Genomic DNA, 22657 nt, shown 5'->3' with positions numbered 1-22657 from the left:
CACACACACACACACGCACGCACACACACACACACATACATGCAAGGCCACCCAACTGGGTTTATTGCTAACATTATGTCAACTGGGTTCCACATGTTCTAAACTAGTGAGCACTTCAAAAAGCACTATACAGCTTCATTTAGTTGTAAATGATCCGAATATGAGTAAAAAAGAAAAATATCTAAACAAACTTCGATGTTGCTGACTTTGGAAAAGTTTGGAAAAGTGGGTTTCTTTTTTGTACTAGTGGGTTCCTTGAGATACACACCAACGACCAAACTACCAAACTGGGTTCCAAACCTGATTCTGCTGTTTGGAGCCTAAATTTGGAAGTTCCACCTTGTTCTCTCAGGGGCGGATCCAGGGGGGGTTTCCGGACCCCGCCCCCCCCCCCCCCCCCCCCCCCCCCCGCTTAAATTTTTTTTTTAAATTAAAAACAAAGAAAAACTGATGGCTCAGGTTGCACCAGATTGCTCCATTTTCCTTGATTTATATCAAAACTGTTCCGGGGGGGCATGCCCCCAGACCCTATAGGAGCAGGCCTTTGTCTTTTAAGTGACAGTTTTAGAAAGTAGGTCGGCAATTTGCTGTCTCAGGTTACACCAGATTGGTCAATTGTCCTTGTTTTGATCCAAATTTGTCTTCCTAAATATACTTTTTGGAAGGTGTATTAGAGGAATTCCGGGGGGGGGGGGGGGGGCATGCCCCCAGACCCCCCTAGATGGTTTAAACACTTCGCGTCCTCAATTAACTGTTTCGCGTTGTCGAACTCTCCCTAAAAGACATTTGAACCCCCCCCCCTCTTAACCATGCTGTGATCCGCCCCTGTTTCTTGTGTGTGTGTGTGCGTTTCGATATCAGTAACTCATCGTCAATTGTGGAAAGTCATAATAAGCCTGGACACATTAAATTTGCCGCCACACCAAATACGAATTGTGATGTTCAGGAATGAGCCTATGTCCGAAAATGGAATTTCTTAGCCTATGGTTACAAATAAATGTCTAACCAATGGCTAAAAGCCATTTAGCCACAGGCATATTAATGCATTCGGCCTTGGACTAAACATTCGTTTTGGTGGTAGAGGGCCTCACCACTATTAAAAAAAAAAGAAAAAAGGTCATGCATTCTGTACAGTATTCAACATTCAACAGAATATTCATTCGTCCATTGGCTAATCCGCAATTTGTAGCATTATTTGTGAAGTCTGTAACGCTCCTATTATAGACATGGATGCAAACACTCAAGACAAATGGATCAAGTTTAGTCAGCCAATTTTATTTAAATCAATGTTAACTGACAAAACACTTTTTGTGAGCAAAACACCGAATGAACTACAACAGCAAATTTAATTTGAAACATTAACCAAGCACATTTATGAAAAATGATGAAACTAAAATAACAAATAATCAGCATATTTTACATAATTTGTTTGTTTGTTTGTTTATTTGTTGCTTAACGTCCAGCCGACTACGCAAAGCCATATCAGGACGAGGAAGGGGGGGATGAAGGGGGCCACTTGTCAAGCGATTCCTGTTTACAAATGCACTAACCCATTACTTGTGTCCCAGCAGGCTTTAGTAAAACTAAATTAATACCTACTGGAAGATTACCAGTTTCCAGTATGTTAAAATAGGCTTAACCTATCTACTGCTGGACTTACATCAGAACACTAACAGATTAAACTATACATGAATCGCGAGACAAGCGGCAAGAGAAGAGATTTTTGGAAAAAATACAGGTGAATGAGCAAGAAGGCAGAAAAAAGAAAAGAATTCATGAAGAAAAAGAGAGCATGACAGGAAAGAGGAACCAAAAATCTACCTAACAGCAAACTAGAAAGCTCCTGCGGTTCCAAAAACAGGAGGGGCTTTTAATTTCATAACCGCAGTGCCCCACTGCGGGAATATTTTACATAAAACAAGCCTAATTTTCACCAAATTGTAATATCTCCACAAGTCATGGGCCAAAATTTACAACAGACATGAGATTATTCAGTAATCCCTTTGGTGAAAATGGTCCATGGAATTCAAACAGAATACGAAAAGTAGTGACATTCCTTCTGGTAATTTGTCTTGGAAGAAAACAAAAGCATATACTGCATAAAAGTATATATGTACATGCCTCAGGTATTCAGGACTCAAGAATACTTATTCCTCAGCCCATAAATAGGGTGATACACCATAACATTAACAAACAGAAATTCATATGAAAATATTCGGCACACAGGCATACTTGATACTGGGTTAGTCTTTCTTTCTTTATTTATTTGGTGTTTAACGTCGTTTTCAACCACGAAGGTTATATCGCGACGAGGGAAAGGGGGAGATGGGATAGGGGAAAGGGGGGAGATGGGATAGAGCCACTTGTTAAGTGTTTCTTGTTCACAAAAGCACTAATCAAAAAAATTGCTCCAGGAGCTTGCAACGTAGTACAATATATGACCTTACTGGGAGAATGCAAGTGTCCAGTACAAAGGACTAAACATTTCTTACATACTGCTTGACTAAAATCTTTACAAACATTGACTATATTCTATACAAGAACCACTCAACAAGGGTTAAAGGAGAAACAGAATCCGTTAGTCGCCTCATACGACATGCGGGGTGCAGAGAAATAAGGATGTGGAAAAGAAGACTTTTGGTAAGTGAAATAAAGGTGATGGATCCAGTCAGGTAGAAATAAGACAACAAGAAAAGAATTGGAAAACTGCAGGGAATAGTAGGGAGAGTTTTCTTGGAAGGAAATATAGGTGAAAGGACTGGTAAGGCAGAAATAAGACAAAAGAAGAGAAGAAACAGAACCGTTAGTCGCCTCTTACGACATGCAGGGTAGCATCGGGTAAATTCTTTCTAGTCCCAACCAATATGGGACTCCCCCTAACCCACGGGGGGTACTGGGTTAGTCACATGTGCATGCATATCTGACACTTCTTCATGAATTTCACATGCATGTCCGCTGCATTTGTTCCCCAATCATCCGCATATTCACATACCTTTTTAACATACGATAACTATATATACGCTCTTGCAAAAAATATGAACGTGTGATCAATAAAACAAATGTTGTCATGTAATAAACTGACATAGTTTTCCTGGACAAAACGTATTACAATACCATCAACTTAACCAAATACAACTTCTTTTTGTGTTTTTGGCTTTCAAATAAAAAATGGCCAGTTTTCTAACATGTGCAGCTGCGCAGGGTTCTGTGACTGTACAATTGTGTTGACAATCGAAACATACATGTTATCCTGTATTATTTTGCTGCAATCAACTCTGCACGCAAATCTTCATACGCTAGGCATACAAATACAAAATGCACATCACTTTCAATACATGTTTTACAAAAAGGACAGAAAAATGCCGTAGTTAATTTAGTTTTATCATGGCTGTGCTTATTTGGCTCTGTAACTGCTAATCCCATTCGAAAACTTGCAAGGGTCTTGCGGCTGGACCAATTTTGACATTGCAATCAATTAACCATTGCCTACATGTTTGAACAAATACAGGGATTGACTGAACTCCTGGGTTTTCCCATACAAATCCAAATCTATACAAACCCAGGTGAACATTGGTGGCCCAATTTGTTTAATCCTTTTCATCCAACTTCAAGAGCATATTATACGCTTTTCTTGGTATCCTGTTTTCATTCATTATTGTTATTTTCAACCAATATTGTAACACACACATATAGCAATTTAAAAACATTGACTATCTTCCAGTGTCTCCAAAAACCATATCATTCGGAGTACACTCCTGTTTGTGACCAAGTGTAACCATGCTATAGCCTGGTTGATAGTACTAATTATCATTCCAGACGTATCCCTCAATATCTTAGAAAGTCTTCCAAGTTCGGGGAGTCTGCAACTTATCAATGTGTCTTCTTGAGAACAGTCTTTCCCCATACTTTAAAGGCTGACATAGTCCTATTTAATAATTTTAATTACTTCCAGGGCTTTTCCCATCGTTGCGGGGATGTATAAATTAAGCTTCCTGCAAAGTTTTAGGTTTGAAGTCCTTACCAATTACGAGAAATAATTAATTCTTTATAAAGTTTATTGCTATGTTTAGCAACAGTTCTCCAGGACTTAGGCTATTTTTAGACTGTCAACACAGACAGTGCAGCTTCGTCAATCCCCGCGTGAAGGAAATCGCTCACCTTTCTTTCTTAATTTGGTGTTTAACGTCGTTTTCAACCACGAAGGGTTATTTCGCGACGGGGAAAGGGGGAAGATGGGATAGAGCCACTTGTCAATTGTTTCTTGTTCACAAAAGCACTAATCAAAAATTTGCTCCAAGGGCTTGCAACGTAGTACAATATATTACCTAACTGGGAGAATTCAAGTTTCCAGTACAAAGGACTTAACATTTCTTACATACTGCTTGACTAAATTCTGTACAAAAATTGACTATATAATATTCTATACAAGAAACACTTAACAAGGGTAAAAGGAGAAACAAAATCCGTTAGTCGCCTCTTACGACATGGGGAGCATCGGGTAAATTCTTCCCCCTAACCCGCGGGGGGTAATCGCTCACCTTCCACGTGCAAAACGTAGTGATATTGACACGCCAGATTAGCGCGGTAGTGTATTGTGCTAAGCAGGAAAGCGAGCTTTTCTGTATTCTTGTTAACTTCGCAATTTCCGGAAAACATCCACTTTCACTTTGAGACTGTTCCGTTTACATTCGACACTATCAACACCACTTTGCAATACTGCAATAATTTTTTCTGTGTTCGAAAGCTACAGCCAATCTTTATTATATCCCCTTAGGTACAGTTTTATAACATTATTGGCACATGTAAACAATAGGAATTAATTAATGAACGCTACGTAAAGGGCAGCCTTTAAGAGAAGCGAATCTGAAAATGTCATCGTCTTTCATTTTTCCAATTACCTTTTCAAAAAACTGTTTTAAAAAAAAGTCGGTTTATGAAATAGGGACCCACTTTGTTTACTACTGTTTCTAGCAGAAAAGTGTCAAATGAGGGTTCTCAGAAGTTTTCAAGGCTGGAACCTTTTTGTGCACTTTCGTCAATTTTGTGTGTATATTAGTTCACACACCAAAGCGTGTGAAAAAGTTTCCGACTTGCCGAAACACACAGCCCAAGGACAGATAACTCTAGTTACTGACGAGTTGCAGTTTCAAGATGGCGACGACTCGTGGATCCAAGGTAAGCTTGTCGGCGAAGCAAGTTTCTTTTTTCACTGCCAAAATCTGAGCTACCTCTGGCTCTTCTTTGTGAACTCATTCAAGGTGGGTAGACATTTTTACATTGACTTGTTGGCAAAAAATACAACAATGTTTTTTGCATTTATCTCCGCCCCCACGCCCCCCCCCCCCCCCCCCCCCACCTGACAGTGCCTCTTTGAGTAGAGCAGGAAACTGAACACTTGAATGGTCACTTGAATGGTCACTTGAATGGTCACTTGAAAGGACTTGCTTTGGCTGGCAAAGAGATGATCGGCATCCTGAATCTGCAGAATACAACATCCCACAAAGGTTAGGGTAAGAGTGTGAGACAATATAATCTTACTCACAACAATTGGACAGGAAGAATTATATTCAATAATGCAGTTGTTGCAAGCAAAGTTTGAGTGACATAGAGGGAAAAAACAGAGAGAGAAAGAGAGAGTGAGAGTATATTGCGAAGGTGATGGACACATTAATCATTAAAAAAAACACACACACACACACACATAACATTATTTATTAGTATATAGACCTTGGGAAATAGATACACAGAGGAAATTAGACCTCAGGGAACAGAGATCTGGGGGATGACTAACCTGAGGAACAGACCTGGAGGAACACAGACCTGAAGAACACACCAGGGGGAACACAGACCTGGGGAACAGACCTGGGGAAACACAGACCTGAGGAACAGACCTGGTGGAACACAGACCTGAGAAACATAACTGGGGGAACACAGACCTGGGGGATCACAGACCTGGGGGAACACATACCTTGGGGAGCAGACCTGGGGGAACACAGACCTGAGAAACAGATCTTGTGGAACACAGACATAGGGAAACAGACCTGGGGAACACAGACCTGAGAAACAGACCTGGGGGAACAGACCTGGGGAAACACAGACTTGGGGGAACACAGACCTGAGGAACAAACCTGGGGGAACACAGACTTGGGAGAACACAGACCTGAGGAACAGACCTGGGAGAACACAGACCTGGGGAACAGACTTGGGGAAACACAGACCTGCGGGAACACAGACCTGGGGGAACACAGACCTGAGGAACAGACCTGGGGGAACACAGACTTGAGGAACACACCTGGGGAAACACAGACTTGGGGGAACACAGACCTGAGGAACAGACCTGGGGAAACACAGACCTGAGGAACAGACCTGGGGGAACACAGACCTGCCTACCCCCAAAATTACAAGGTGTAATGAGTCAAGCCAAAAAGAGTAATCTGTTGGAAGAGAGTGTATTCAGGTTCCATTCGGCAATCATTTCGCACATTGTCACTAAGTCTTCTGCTCGGATAATTTCTCCTTCCAGTTTTGTTACTGTATCACTCAACTTCCTGATAAAGAAACAGGTAATTTGAACGTCTATGAGCTCTCTGTACTGCATCCTTGTGATCATTTGTCCCGATGTGCTATCAGGGCCTAGCATTGGAAAAAGTGAGTTCAGCTTACAAAGGCGGGGGTCTGGCCCCTGGTGGGGGAAAAAAAAGAAGAAATATAAATATATATAGTGGTGAAATAGAAAAAAACTCATAGAAAATTTGAAAAATAAATTGAGATTTTTTTTACCTAAAATGACCCCCCCCCCCCCCCCCCAAGAAGATTGAGCAACTAAATTATGCCTTCACCAACAAGCAAAACACAGACAGAAAACAAGAAAACTGACAATCTTGTGTTATTTGGCCTGAAAGTGCCATTCCCACTTCCAGGAATACCTAGATTCTTTGTCACTGAATGGCTGACCACGTTCAACAATGTCGCTTCGAGACATTATTTCAAGTCTAGAGCCACAAAACACCGGCACAAAGCATGGTCGCGCGATGCCACAGGAAGTGCGTGCTCAAGCAAACTGTCAAACCGATTGAGAATTGAACCGAACAGCGCACAAAACGAAAGCTGGGACTGTTTGGGTTTACCGTTTGGGAATAACAGGTTTTTGCATTTCGGAGTACACCAAATCGAGTTCCGCGTACTGGAGATGTTATTTCGGCGTAAAGTAAGCCGAACAGCTTACAATGCTAGGCCCTGGCTATGCACAGTCATATTTTCCAATGTGTGCACACGAAAAGTCACAGTGGCAAAGGGAACACAAGACGTGCTTTGGTCCTTTTGATTAAGGTCCTAGGCATGGCCACGATTTCATTTAGCTAGCTGCCTTTGTATTTCTGTTGAATGCCCGAGTTGCCCAGTAGAGTCCATGCAGCACTGTATGCTGATGACCTTGTTCTCTGGTGCACTGAGGAGCATGCAACAACTGCGACCTACAGGATGCAACTTGCCCTCGAGAAAGTTGCAGCTTGGACAGACAACTGGTGTGTAACCATCAACAGAGACAAGACAACAGCTACTCTCTTCACACTCTCCGCCAAAGTACAACCTGGAAGACTGACGTTGGGTGACACGCCACTGAAGTTTGAAGACCAGCAAACTTACCTCGGAGTCACATATGACAAACGCATGACATGGCAACATCACATCATGAATGCGGAAGCAAAAGCCAGAAGAAAACTGAACATCATGAGGAAACTGGCAGGATCACAATGGGGCGCAAACGAAAAGATCCTCAAGACAGTGTACCAGGGGACCGTACGACCTCACCTTGAGTACGGATCTAGCTCTTGGATGACAGCAGCCAAGACGCACCTTCAAACCCTAGAGATAGTCCAAAATCAAGCGATGAGAATCATCACAGGCGCTATGAAGACAACCCCAATAGACAAGATGCAACAGGTGACCGGCATACCTCCACTCAGCAAGAGAAGAGAATGCAAAGCGATGGTACAAGACATCAAGTACCAGTGCATTCCAGACCACCAAATGAATGCAAGGATGAAGCAGCTCTCTTCTGGCAGGCTAAAGAGATCAAGCTTTGCAACTGAGACACGGGCCCTGAAGAGAGAACACCAAGCAAAGATGCCTGAACTGGTTCACCCATCACACTTCTCCCTTGAAGAACCACCCTGGAAAAACAACCTTGAAAACGTGTCCATCCAGACCACAGTTCCTCATCTCACAACAAAAGATGAACAGAGCGATGTGCAGAAGAAAGCCAGGTGACACTTGCCATGCTCGACGAAATATACCCCCAAGAAGCATGGATGCGGGTCTTTACAGATGGGTCCGCCACAGATGCCGTCAAGAGAGGAGGAGCTGGTGTCTACATCCAACACCCCAGTGGAGAGTGGCAAGCAGAGGCTATACCAACTGGCCTCCATTGCACCAACTACAGAGCAGAGGTAGAAGCGCTTATCCACGCAGCCAATACCATCAGCAGCAAGGTCAATCCCGACACCCAAGTTGTCTTCCTGACTGATGCCTTGTCTGTGCTGCAAGCAGTCAACAACAACAAACTGCCTCAGCTTACAACGACACTTCATAACATCACTTGTCTGAAGACTGTATTCGACAAGCGCTTAGAACTGTACCCACGGAATACGCGCTATATAAGCTTCATATTGATTGATATTGCAGTGGGTCCCCTAACACTGCGGGATAGAGGGGAACGAACAAGCGGATAAAATGGCCAAACTGGGTGCGGAGGACGAACAAGAAGAAAACCCAGTTAGCTCCACAGAGATGAAAACCGTCATAAAGTCTCTGCTTAACCCCCCCCCCCCCCCCCCCCAACGCACGACAGCAACCACCAACTGTCAAGACCTGAACAGGTAGTCATTTTTCGCCTGAGAACAGGGCACAACAGAATGCAACAACACCTGCACAAAAAACTGCGAGCCGTGCCCTCCCCCATGTGTCCCTGTGGAGACGCAGAGCAGGATGCAGCCCACATCCTGCAGGACTGCAGGAATCTCCAGCCCCTGAGGAGAGAGATCTGGACCAGGCCGGTGCCCCTTCATGAGAAGCTGCATGGACCTGTGGAGGCTCTTCATAAGACCACCAGCTTCATTACCAGAGCTGGACTCCACGTTTAGCATTGGCGAACGACAAGAAGAAGAAGACAGACCTGGGGAAACACAGACCTGGGGGGACACAGACCTGAGAAACAGACCTTGGGGAACACAGACATAGGGAAACAGACCTGGGGGAACAGACCTGGGGAAACACAGACTTGGGGGAACACAGACCTGAGGAACAAACCTGGGGGAACACAGACTTGGGAGAACACAGACCTGAGGAACAGACCTGGGGGAACACAGACTTGGGGGAACACAGACCTGAGGAAACACAAACCTGGGGAAACACAGACCTGGGGGAACAGACCCGAGGAACACAGACCTGGGGGAACACAGACCTGGGGGAACACAGACCTGGGGGAACACAGACCTGAGGAACAGACCTGGGGGAACACAGACTTGAGGAACAGGCCTGGGGAAACACAGACTTGGGGAAACACAGACTTGGGGGAACACAGACCTGAGGAAACACAGACCTGAGGAACAGACCTGGGGGAACACAGACCTGCCTACCCCCAAAATTACAAGGTGTAATGAGTCAAGCCAAAAAGAGTAATCTGTTGGAAGAAAGTGTAATCAGGTTCCATTCGGCAATCATTTTGCACATTGACACTAAGTCTTCTGCTCGGATAATTTCTCCCTCCAGTTTTGTTACTGTATCACTCAACTTCCTGATAAAGAAACAGGTAATTTGAACGTCTTTTTGTTTCTATGAGCTCTCTGTACTGCATCCTTGTGATAATCTGTCCCGATGTGCTATGCACAGTCATATTTTCCAATGTGTGCACACGAAAAGTCACTGTGGCAAAGGGAACACAAGACGTGCTTTGGTCCTTTTGATTAAGGTCCTAGGCTTGGCCACGATTTCATTTAGCTGCCTTTGTATTTCTGTTGAATGGCTGTCTTCTTTCTCACAGCAATCCTTTTACCACCACTGTGACAAGCTTCCTCGTCAGATTCGTCTGTCTCGTGGGGACTCAGATTTTCCACGCGTCGCTAATTCATTGTAATGCGAACGGCAGCGTCTATCTTGTTTGTGGCTGAACAGGCCGGAAATGACCGGATATTGCCTAAATGATCTCGCGCAGGCGCAAACTCAAGCTCTGCGAAAGCAACTATACTGATCGGATTTACTTCGAGATAAGATGCAAAAAATCATACTTTTGGATTCTTAAAAATCGTACTTCCATTCTGGAAAGCATGGTGGCGTAGTTTGGATTAACATTCGTAGTAAGTTACGCCCAAATCGTAAGGGTAGGCAGGTCTGGGAACACAGACCTGAGGAACAGACCTGGGGGAACACAGACCTGGGGGAACACAGACCTGGGGAAACACAGACCTGGGGGAACACAGACCTTAGAAACGGACCTGGAGAAACATAGACCTGGGGAAACACAGACCTGGGTAATGATGAAGCTGAATCCAGACACAAACAGACAATGAAGATAAGGCTAACCTAGATGGCGGTGGTGAGTATGAAGAATCGGTGAAGACTCGAACGGCCTCTTTACTCTCTTCCTCTTTCGACCTCGGCTTTCATGCCTCTCTGCTGACCCTTGGGCTATCCTGGTTTCATGGTCCTCTCTGGCACTGTGTGACACCCTGTTGAAAAACAAAAGGTTCAAGTAGTGGAGAGCCAGAACTGTCAATATTAATGCTGAGAGGAAAATTCAGCTGACAAGAATGCAAACAGACTAGATCCAAGTCATTCCAACATCATGGACAGCCTGGTTAAAGTATGAAACATGGTTTTGGAGGTGACCGCACATTAAAGTTTTAGGTTTCCCCGGTGTGCAGGGACAGCCAGACGGACGGACAGTCAGATGGACAGACAACCCGTCAGATAGACAAATGGACAGACAGCCAGTCATATAGACAGACAGCAGACGGACAACCAGCCAGACGGACGGTCAGATGGACAGTCAGATGGACAGACAGCCAGACGGACAATCAAATTGAGGGACAGATGAAGGGATAACATGTAGGCAGTCATAGTCAGATGGAAACAAAGCAATATAGGCACTATCTAACATGTCAGAACAAAATCTAAACCAAGTCCTTGCTTTATCTTAAAATGATACAGACCCAGTTTTCTCCAAGTGTGAAAGGCAAGCATGGTTTACTCTTGGTCACAAACAAGAGCGTGAGCTTTCAGCCCAAGGTCACTATGGGAGCAGGTCTGTTTCCCCTGGTTAATGTTGTGCAGGGCTTTGTTTCCTGGGCCTGGAGGGAACATACACCCAGGGAATTTAGAACTAGGGAACTGAGACCAGAGAAAACATAATCATGGTGGAAAATATAAACCTCAGGGAACAGAGACCTGGGCAAACATATACCTGAAGGAACATAGACCTAAGAGAACATAGACTTGAAGGAACATAGACCTGGGGGAACATGGACCTGGGGAACATGGACATGGGTAATCGTGTAAGTGATCCCGGACAGAAAAGACAATGAAGATAAGACTAACCTAGATGGTGGTGGTGAGTATGAAGAATCGGATGAAGACTCGAACGGCCTCTTTTTTCTCCTTTCGTCCTCGGCTCTCACGCCTCTCTGCTGACGCTTTGGGTACCCTGGTTTGATGGTCCTCTCTGGCACTATGTGACAACCTGTTGAAAAAAAAGGTTCAAGTAGTGGAGATATAGAACTGTCAATATTAATGTTGAGGAAAATTCTGCTGACAAGAATGCAAACAGACTAGATCCAAGTCATTCCAACATCATGGACAGTCTGTTGAGGTATGAAATAAATTATAGTTTTGGAGGTGACCTCACGTTAAAGTTGTATTTTTCCCCGGCGTGCACGGACAGCCAGACGGACAACCTGATGGAGGGACAGATGAACGGATGACATTTAGGCAGTCATAGTCAGCTAGAAACAAAGCAATACGAGGGGGACTCATTATATTTTGGAACCTGGGCAAACTAATGAAGTCACTACTTTGCCTTTTTCATTACATCAAAGACCAGTTTGGGGAAAACTTGTGACAACAAAAATTACTTGATTCCGTGCAATAGTTTTCATTCTTATGAAACGCGCTTTTCGGTGACCTCGGCGATCAACCACAGTCGATCGACTGGGCAGTCGATCGACTGTCAGTCGGTTCACTGCTATCTTATGAAACTGGCCCCTGGGGCCCAGTCGATCGACTGTGGTTGATCGCCGGGTCACCGAAAAGCGCGTTTCATGAGCGAATCACCGTCACCCGCGGACAACCGCAGTCAACCAACTGTACAGTAATCCGAATGGCCAAGTCGAGGGCTAAATTTAGCAACATTACCACTTCCGTTTGCTCATTTGCACGTGGAAATGGCGATGGAAGAAAAAACTAGTCTCGGCCCGCTAAAAATAACAATGATCGAGACTTTCAGTAATTCCTTCGCGTGACGTCTAACCCTCTTACGCCATAATGTGACGTCTTCAAGACATAACCCTGACTTGTCTCCTGGATTACTGCGTCATGATAGATACATTTCGAAGAACAATCACAAGGTTTGGCTCACAATCCAAAAAAGTCAATCAATATGAGGCTTATGTCGCGCGTATTCCGTGGGTACAGTTCTAAGCGCAGGGATTTATTTTAAAAAAAAATTTAAATTTTTATTTTATACAATTTATATTGCGCACATATTCAAGGCGCAGGGATTTATTTATGCCGTTTGAGATGGAATTGTTTTACACAATACATCACGCATTCATATCGGCCAGAGAAAACATAATCAAAGTGTGAGCATTGTCATTGTGTCATTGACTGTGCGGATAATTACATTTATTTTCGGTTTACCGCAGTAAGCCGAACACAGTGTTGGGGGGAGAGCATCACCGTGTTTGGCCGACTTCCGGTGAGATGACCCGCAGTCGGCCGACTGAAATTTTGTTTGTGAAACCCGATAATGTCGGATTACTGTGGTTCTCTCGGACAACTGCAGTTGATCGACTGTGTTTCTGGCTTATGAAACATAGACCTGGGCAAACATATATACCTGAAGGAACATAGACCCAAGGGAACACAGACCACAGGCGGAAGGTATCGTTCACTGGACCACTACTTTCATAGAAAGACTACAAGGTATGACACTCAGCTTCGAGTCTTGCTCCACTAACTTCAAAAAAAATTATGCAAATAATAATTGCCAATGTCGAGATTCTTTGTAACTTTACAAATGCCAGCTAGGATAAATGAATGTTCTAACTATCTGTACCTTTTATGTTTAGCTGCCTGTCCGCTGCACCGTATTTTGTGCGACCAAACGCGTCTGTCGCCGGCATATCACTTAGATCCCGTGGGAAAGCTGAACAGTTGTAGGTCCGAGGAGTTGGTAGTGCGATGCGCTCATTGGTTAATAACCGGATATTCGATGATTATTTTTGATTTGGCAAACGGTTCTTCACCAAAAACCTAACAAAAACCTAAAGTGAAACTCCCGTGGGTAGCTTCCCTTCGCTGCAATATTTACATATGTTTTAGACCAATGAGCACCCGTATGCATATTCGGTGCGGGATGCATGATTTCTTCCCAACTACAGGTAGCGGTTCGCAAACGAACATTCGTCAAAATGATGGTTAAAAACAACTTGCAGCAGACGGCAGCTGAAAATTAAAGATACATGTATGATGTAGTTAAAACAATCATTCAACTGTATTTATTTGACCTTACACAGACTGTTGGAAGAGGCAAACCGCCTTGAACACAAAAATTGTCCGCAGGAAGCGACTCCAAGAACACAGACGACTTGAAGCTGAGTGACATACCTTGTAGTCTTTCTATGAAAGTAGTGGTCCAGTGAACGATACCTTCCGCCTGTGCACAGACCTGGGCAAACATAGACCTGAAGGAACATGGACCTGGGGAACATGGACATGGGTTATCGTGTAAGTGATCCCGGACAGAAAAGACAATGAAGATAAGACTAACCTAGATTGTGGTGGTGAGTATGAAGAATCGGATGAAAACTCATACGGCCTCTTTTGTCCTGGGCTCTCATGCCTCTCTGCTGACGCTTTGAGTACCCTGGTTTCATTGTCCTCTCTGGCACTATGTGACAACCTGTTAAAAAACAAAAGGTTCAAGTAGTGGAGATATAGAACTGTCAATACTAATGCTGAGAGGAAAATTCAGCTGACAAGAATGCAAACAGACTAGATCCAAGTCATTCCAACATCATGGACAGTCTGTTGAGGTATGAAATATTTAGTTTTGGAGGTGACCTCACGTTAAAGTTGTATTTTTCCCCGGCGTGCACGGACAGCCAGACGGACAACCTGATGGAGGGACAGACAACCCCATCGTGCCCAGACATGTAGCCAGACGGACGGACAGTTAGATGGACAGACAGCCCGATGGACAACCGGATGGAGGGACAGATGAACGGATGACATTTAGGCAGTCATAGTCAGATGGAAACAAAACAATATAGGCACTATCTAACATGTCAGAACAAAATCTAAACCAAGTCCTTGCTTTATCTTAAAACGATGCAGACCAAGTTTTTTACAAGTGTGAAAGGCTAGCATGGTTACACTTGGTCACAAATAGGAGCGTGAGCCTTCAGCCCAAGGACACAATGGGAGCAGGTCCGTGTTTCCCCTGGTTAATGTCCCGCAGGGCTTTGTTCCCTGGCCCTGGAGGGAACATACACCTGGGGAACTGAGACCAGAGGGAATGGGGGGAAATAAAGGACTCGAGGAATAGAGACCTGAAGGAACATACACCTGGGAAACGTAGACCTAGCTAATCATGGAGCTGATCCCATGTGCAAAAGACAATGAAAATGAGGCTAACCTAGAAGGTAGTGATGAGTATGAAGACTCAAACGTCCTCTTTTCCCTCCTCTTTGGATACCCTGGTTTCATGGGTCTCTTTGGCACCATGTGACACCCTGTTGAAAAACAAAAGGTTCAAGTAGTGGAGAGCCAGAACTGTCAATATTAATGCTGAGAGGAAAATTCAGCTGACAAGAAATTGAAGAATGCAAACAGCCTACTGCCTAGATCCAACATCATGGTTGAGGTATGAACATAGTTTAGGAGGTGGCCTCACTTTAAACTAAAGATGCACTGAAGTAGTACGAAGGGAAAATTAACAGAGGTAGAATGAAGTTGCTTTTATATCAATCTGAAAATAATTTCACAAAAATGAGCATCGCCAATTTGTATTATTTTTATTTATCAAAAGTGAATGAGCACACCTGGAAATTTTGGACTTGGTGCTTGACATAAGACTTGACATCATAACAGTACTTGGTGGGCTACCGTAATGACTTAGAGTGTACCAAAAGAGACAATCGCGAGCACTTTGTAAGTCTTTATAAAAAAAAGTAAGCAAACTAGAAAACCATGCCCTGTTGTAAATGTTTCTTTTAGAGTTTAGACATTCAGATTCTGATGGCATCTGCTTTAAGTGTTTATTAATTCTCGTAACAGTGCATTCATGATTCAACGGGCAGTAGGTGAATTTTTTTCAAATATAAATGTGACTGTGAGTGATAGGCCTATGCCACAGATGGTACAGAATTTATGATTATGTTATCAAAACGTGTCTAAGCTGAATTCGCGAAATAAAGAGAAAAGCGCCAACTCTTGAGTAGAGAGGTAATAAAGTAATCGCTAATCGAGCGAAATGGCAATCCGTGGCGACTTACTTAGGAGTCGGGAAGACGCAAATCCTGTGTATCGTCAAGAATAAAGACTCGGTGTTATCAAGATGGGGAGAAGGATAGCGAAGCGAAAGTACGCAAAGAAAGGTGCCTGTACGAAGACCTCAACGATCATGTATGAGACAAGTTTAGCGATGCACGGCGAAGAAACATTCCTGTGAGCAGAAACATGATTCGGGAGAAAAGTCGTTATGCTTTCTATCGAGCAGGACATTCGGATTTTACTGGTTGCGCCACAATGTCAAATGTGCTTCACTCGGCGGGGAGCGAGCATTACGCCATGAGTAAATTTTCTTTGAAACTTGAGTTAAAGTTGTTCTGCTGTAATGTGTTTGGGTGTGTGTGTGTGTAGATAGGACTGTAAACTGCAACTGTGTGTTTGTGTGTGTACATTGACAGTACATAACAGTACATACATTGTACACTGCAACCAAATTCATGACCGCCCGGGCCAAAAACTCAAACAACCATTTTAAGACTCCCCCCCCCCCCCCCCCCCCCTTTTTACGACCTAATTTTCAAGGTTTTTCCAAAGTCGTAAATAGGGGGTTCTACTGTAGTATGAATTCGGTTTTCATGATCACACCAAAGCCTGATGAGACTCCACTAAATACAGTTGATTGTTTACTAATTCCTTGCTTGCATCACTGCAATACAACTCATACTGGTATTCTTGAAGTTGAAGAACAGCAACAGGTCTTGCTTTATTTCACTATTATTTTCACAACTGCTGACTGAACAACATTCAGAATCGCAAAATTTGGCAGTCAAAGTGGAGACTTTCTTCACATTGACTGTGTGTAACTAAGCTAGAGTGTACTGAAAATGTGAAATGACGTCACAGTTCTAGAACAGTGAGAGCAAGAGGTAAGGTGATTTGTTTCGGCAGGTAAAAATGGTCATATATGTACGCAGCGATATCTTGTGCAAAATTAAGTTTTTTTACTAAATAAACATTACCAGTATATTAATAAAGTGTACATAATTATCAAAATACTGTTGATTTAGACTTCAACTCTGTGCATCTTTAAAGTTATATTTTTCTCCGGCGTGCACGGACAGTAAGACGGACAGACAGCCAGATGAACAACCGAACGGAGGGACAGATAACATTTAAGCAGTCATAACGGTTAGGGTGGACAGGGGGTTAAGCCCTTTTAGTTTTCAGGGGTCGCTTTATTCTCCGGCCCCGCGAGGGTGTTTTGTTTCTGCCGCCCTATGTCCATACACCTGTATTTTCCCGTTTAATAACCCTATCATGAGTCATCCCTGAGGTCGCCTATAGTTGTGGACTGGGCGTTAAGCATCCAACAATTAACAAACCCAATCACACATTTCTGACAATGGAATGTTCACCCAATGACCCATGTGATGTAGTCTTTCTCATCATTTATAATATTAAATGCCAGGCTGGAGCTCTACAAAAATGAAATTTATTGGTTTGATTTGGTTACAGATCAGCCCACAGATTTCCCACTCTCATGGACCAGCCAGGATGCACTGACATTGATTAATCGTGATCCTTCTCACCTTTGAATTACCCGTCATAATGGCTTGCTGAAGAAATCATCTGCAAATAAAATGCAAACAATTACACTTACAGCAATGATATACACATGCATGCGCATGCTGTCAATATTCAATTTTGTTATGCATGTTTATCAATATTATGTGTTGCCCCGAGTGCTGTGTTAAACACTAACATAATCTTCAAAAAGATGAAGGCGGGTGGAAACTAGAAGAACAGCCTGCGTCTATTAGAGATCGGATTGACAGCCGGTCTTTTCAAATCGTGTTTTCTGTAAGCTTAGCTAAGAAATGCCATATTATTATCACCATCCTCAAGTTACCTACTCTTATAAATTCAGCACTAAACGCACAAATAGCATGAAAGAAGAAAGTACAGGCATTTTTCTTGCGTGAAAAATAGATCAATACTATCTCCGCCGTTCGATCAGTCACTGCCTCATCCCAAGATAATATAGCCTACACAAAAACACTTATTCACAATAAATTAAAAAGAACAATGACAAAAACATACAGTTTCTGTTCCCTAATAATGAAACAATCATAAAATTAAGTTTCCCGCTTACCTTGGATCGACGAGGCGTCGCCATCTTGAAAATGCAACTCGTCAGTAACTAGAGTTATCTGCCCTTGGGCTGTGTGTTTCGGAAACTCAGAAACTTTTTCACACGCTTTGGTGTGTGAACTAATATACACACAAATATGACTAAAGTGCACAAAAAGGTTCCAGCCTTGAAAACTTCTGAGAATCTTCATTTGACACTTTCCTTCTAGAAACAGTAGTAAAAAAAGTGGGTCCCTATTTTTGGAACCGACTTTTTTTTTAAACCCAGTTGGACGCTTGTGTGTTAATGCAAGGAACCCAGTTATGTAGTTGTGAACACACACACACACACACACACACACACACACACACACACACACACACATCGTTTGTATATTATGATCTCACTAGAGAAAGGATGTTGTCTCCACTCCTTGTCACCACGGGTGGGTGCAAATCGAGGTCATGCATTGTATACCCGAGATGGCTTTGTAAGATTACATCTTGTTTCAGCAAAACGGCACCGATTTTTAGCAGGCAAGGGTGCTTGTAACCATAGTGTATCCGCATTGTACACCTCCCTTTAAATAGAGGTATAAGGGATTCACTCTGTTTGTCTGTGCATCTGTCTGTGCAGGGTTTTTTTTCTGTCCGCACTAACATTGTCGCAATAAATGGTTACAAGGATATACACAAACACATTGACTGATGATCACCTTTGACAAAGTCAATGTTTCCCAGTGTGTGTATCTTGTTGATGCGCCACACCAAGCAATGCATCTAGAGTCTTATGGGTTGAACTGTTCAGGGCACATGAACCATGATCGCGGAAGGTGTATCTGACGAACAGATGGAAACCTCTCGCTGTGCTTTCTGTTGCCTTGATCTGGTAATGAGTGAATTGTCATTTTTCTGCAATTGAATACATCGTTAGTTGGCCGCTGTTCCCATAATTATGCCTTAGAAGTCGGGTCACTTTTCATGTCTTTCTGATCAATCAACTTCTTACCATCCCAGTGCACCTTGCGGCTTTTTGACCAATCAGGTCTGATTCTAGGTGACCCTCTAAATGTTATGACGTTCAGGCAGGGACCCTTTTTGTTTATCACGCTAAGAATTAACAAGACAAAGTAAATATTGGAACTAACAGTATCAGCTTGACTTATTCTAAAGAATGACACCTTAAATACTGTCAGATACTACACTCTTTATTTAAAAACGACCGAAAAGACAGTTTTGTCGGTGGGCGCTTTACAGAACGGCAAGGCACCACCCACCCTCTGCCTCTGCCGACCCACTCACTCAGTTCAAAATGTCTTTGTCAAAGTTCTGACAATTTAAGTGAAATTGTGTCACAATTTACGTCAAATATATATTTACGTCATTTCCTTTCTCTCTGGTGTCGTTTCGAAATCTGTCGCTCTCAGTTGGACAAGAGATATTGAAGCAACTGAAACGCATGTTCAACATGGTTTATCTTGTGAGATTGTTGTGTGAACGCATTTGACCTGTGAATATTCACCACGTCAGGTGAGTGACTAATTGGCTGACCCAGGTCACGAGAATGCTTTGACTGACAGGCATAATCAAATAAGAGCGATCCAGTTCCAATTGTGGCTGTTCCGTCTAATTCGCGGGGTCGCTTCGAATTTTCTTTTGGTCGAAATAGTCGGTAATAAAACCGTTAATGATGATTCATTTTCTCGACATGTCTGTTATCATTTGTTAACAGTCAGCATATTAGAAATAACTCATAATAAGTCCAATCGAAAGAGTCACAATCTTACGCCATCTACAACACTGTGGCTCTGAAATTCGGCCCTATGGTGAAACGGGAATAAATACCGTCTTCGGAAAAGTATGTAAAGGGAGAAAAGTGAAGAGCAGGTTAGTTCCCTCAAACTAATCAGTCAAAACTCCTGACCCTACATTGTCCAAGTACTTTCTTTTTATTTCATATATTCAGCCTCATCAAGCTATTTCAAGAGACACTTTGAGAAGGAGGATTTAAGTGTGCTTGAGCAGGCTGGTAGGCTATTGATATGACCATAGTGTTCACCTCACAGCACCCGTGCAACAAGCACTTTGGCAGCTTTTCGAGAGATGTTAGCCTAGCAAATATTTCAAATACACCTGGCTTGTCTAATGCTAAAATGTTTAGCACATGTGATCTTAGGCCTGAGTTGAATCATTAGATGTTTTGTTGCTTTGCTGCAAGTGAAAAAGCGAATGATTGATGTTTTCTAATACTAACGTTTCATACATTCACAGACGCTTACAACAGAAGAGAAAGCGACAGACAGAGAGAGAGAGAGAGAGAGAGAGCGAGAGAGAGAGACAGAGAGAGAGACAGAGAAAGACAGAGAGAGAGACAGAGAGAGAGAGACACAGAGAGACACAGAGAGACACAGAGAGAGAGACACTGAGAGCCTGACAGAGAGACAGACAGTGCCAGAGACAGAAAGACACGATAGGTAGATAGGCAGATGAAGACAGAGAGAAGATCGAGAGAAAGGAAGCTTACACACACACACACACACACACACACGCGGCACACAGACACACACACACACACACACACACACACGCGCGCGCGCACACACACAAAGTAACACATATGCAATTAAGACTTCACACACATCAACACATGAAAACATCAGCACTGGTTACAGTTTATTAGGTACATATATTAAACGGAAAACAACAGCTTTAATTATAAGCAAGCATTCCGCCACGCCATACAACTCTGATTTAATATTTCTTTTGAATGACAAAAAGAAATCATATTTCTAAGTTGATTAATGGTGGCTTGGGATGGGAGCTAGACTTGTTGCGGTAAGAACAAGGCAGGTAAGATCCTTCAAGAATGTATTTCTTCGTTTCAATGTATTAATTCTAATAGACATTACTGTGTTCGTTTTTATCACTATTGTTAAATGCAAATGGGGTCAAAATGTACTTATGGTCGTTTTTAAAATGTGTTATTGAAGCTACATTATTGCAGTGAACCAAATGTAATACTTCAACCACAAGCTTGTTGACATGTTATTTTGAACACCACATTAAACTGGGGACGCCCTGATATGTTTTAACAGTTTTAGTATGTATGTTAGACGCATACCTCAGTTACAAATTTAATCTGAAATGGTGTTGGTCAATACAGGGTTTAATAAAACTCCCCCTTTCACGTGTGACATTTTGTATCTGTAACATATTTTATAAGCTCTGGTATTAACTGAATTTGCAGAATAAAATAAAAACCCAGTCTTCACTTTCAAGCAGTAAGCGTCTTGCAGCTAGGTACTCCATCACACAGGTTACAGATACAACAGTGTCGATGAAAGCCCTGACAGCCAGCGATCAAAATGTGAATGATTACGATAAATGGTTTGGACTGAATTGTTTAAATTAAAATAAAAAGAAAAGTTCCTTCTCTGATGGCCTAAACAAACAGCAGACTTATCAAAAAGGGTCATGTGACCGTCCTAGGCAAAACAGACACATATTTCAGTGTGTTCATTGTGATAAATCAATAAACTGTGCTAGTTAAAGTCAGAATGTACAGTAGGGGACAAATGAAACGCACTACATTCGCACCCACTGTTGCAATTAGCGTGTTCACCATTTTCAAATGGTCGTGAATTATAAACCAGGTAAGGTTCGTAAGAAGGAGAGACAAAATGAAAATATTTACATCCTTGTATTTCTTTCTTTTTCTTTTTTGATGAGTTAACTGTTTCAACATAAAGAAACGAAAAGGTATTTCGTGACAAGTTTGTACAGCTGTCAGTCAACAGAAATATAATGGGTTCTACTTACCGTGTTGCAAAACATGTGTCTGAGAACTTGTTGAATTGAGGAAAACCCCACTAAAACCACAACATATCAGAAGTAACTGGGATTATTCTTGTTTGTCAAACGTACAAAAACAGTTAATTGTAACACATACAGATTCCAGTATATTAAGAAAATATCAAAAACATCATAACAAGTAGGGAAAAAGCAATACAAACAGACATAAAAACAAGCAAAGGGAGGGAACCACTCAAAGCACAGGACACGAGCGATCAAAGGTTATCCCAAACTAATTGTGAAGGACTCACATAATATGTTTGCTTTGCTCAATTCGTCATTGTTTACGACTCGGGATAACTAGTGTCACAGCAACGATATGTATATAAACAAAACATGACAATTCAAAATCAAGGTAAGGAAGTAAATAAATCAACGTGTTCCTATTACAGAGTAAACCTATACATCATAATACAAACACAAGTCCAACATTAGAAAAACACCGTAAAGATCAACATTACCAGCTACTGTGTTTTCAGCGTAGCAATAGGGTCCGATATTTAGACGAGACAAGTCTGATGCCGACGAGTCGAAGACGAGTCACATTATGCTTGTTCGAGTCTAAATATCGGACCCTATTGCTACGCTCAAAACACAATACCGTTTATAAAGCTATTCTGACATATTCTGTGTTAAAATCATGTTTTTGTCAGCAACAACTACCAGAATGGTCTATGTCGTTGATTGAAGACAACGGTTATAGTGCACGTATCCCTTTGCACATGTAATCACGGAAATCACCGAACATTAAAAAACCCACGGACATGTATTACGGAGAAGACTCGAGATAACCGGACGGTTAGCATTACGTCAGTATGCTAGGAATCACATGACGTCATGACGTATCATGATTGCTTGCGTATATTCTATGTTAGAAAGTCTGACTTCTGTTGGGAATTCGCGTGGTGAAGACTGCGGTAAATCTGTAGATGATAAGAAAACAAGGATTATC

At 42.6% G+C, this 22657-nt stretch overlaps 1 long non-coding RNA gene across 1 annotated transcript; it reads right to left on the bottom strand.

The window, feature by feature from the left end:
* Positions 1 to 14967: 14967 nt before the first annotated feature.
* Positions 14968 to 17911, bottom strand: LOC138949282 (uncharacterized). The gene is made up of 3 exons (XR_011450217.1): positions 17876 to 17911; positions 17313 to 17352; positions 14968 to 15005 (listed from the first exon to the last, which is right to left on the bottom strand). It is a non-coding gene; the product is annotated as an uncharacterized lncRNA (long non-coding RNA).
* Between the last annotated feature and the right edge of the window lie 4746 nt (positions 17912 to 22657).

This window comes from Littorina saxatilis, linkage group LG15, assembly GCF_037325665.1.
Source record: "Littorina saxatilis isolate snail1 linkage group LG15, US_GU_Lsax_2.0, whole genome shotgun sequence".
NCBI classification, from domain to species: domain Eukaryota; kingdom Metazoa; phylum Mollusca; class Gastropoda; order Littorinimorpha; family Littorinidae; genus Littorina; species Littorina saxatilis.
This window is presented reverse-complemented; position numbering and strand designations above follow the sequence as displayed.